We start from the raw sequence: 830 nt of genomic DNA on the forward strand, positions 1-830 counted from the left end.
ACAAGAAAACCGAATAAAGAAATCCAAGATACGATACTATGCCGAGAATCGAAAACCAAACTCATAGAGAAAATACGAGAATACCCGATAATTTTTCAAAGAAAGAAAGTCCAAAAGAAAACATCATTTAATCCCACCGAATCAAATATAACAAGAACAATATATCTTCCCATACATATATATCAGATGAAGCATCAAGTAGAAGAAACAGAATCATAATATCATATGTATTCTCTCATCAATTCTTATCAAACGAAATGGAATAGAATACCCGATGAAATAGAGCAATATAAATTATAAACCAGTTAGACTACCAATGCTTTCATCCAACACTAGAATTAGAAGACATTCCCATATAACAAGAATCTCTTCAAAAGATCAATAGCCATAGAAATATTTCTGAGAACGGGTAAACACATAGAACATCTCAAAAGAGACTGCTAAATCTGTCTAGTCATAACTGTCACACTCAGATAGTTCACATTTCAAATATCATTTCCCCAACTAGTTCTGCCATCACAAATTTCATATTAAACCATTCACTAAAGAAGGTTAGTTCTGAATAAATTTTGATTTACACTTTTCTCGACCTTGCACCTAAGTAATTCGATTTACCAAAGAGAATTTCCTTCTCTAACTGGGACAGTGCATAATTCCAATAATCTTTATATCAATCCGATACTTTACTGACTCTGACTTTACTTATCAGCTCATTTTCAATCTCGATCATACTTATAATTATTCTATCCTTTGAACTCTTTGGGTTCTCAACCGAAACTTATTCAATACAAATCTTATGAAATTCCATTATAAGTACCACTTGATGAGGG

Source organism: Gossypium arboreum, chromosome 10, assembly GCF_025698485.1.
Source record: "Gossypium arboreum isolate Shixiya-1 chromosome 10, ASM2569848v2, whole genome shotgun sequence".
Lineage (NCBI taxonomy): Eukaryota > Viridiplantae > Streptophyta > Magnoliopsida > Malvales > Malvaceae > Gossypium > Gossypium arboreum.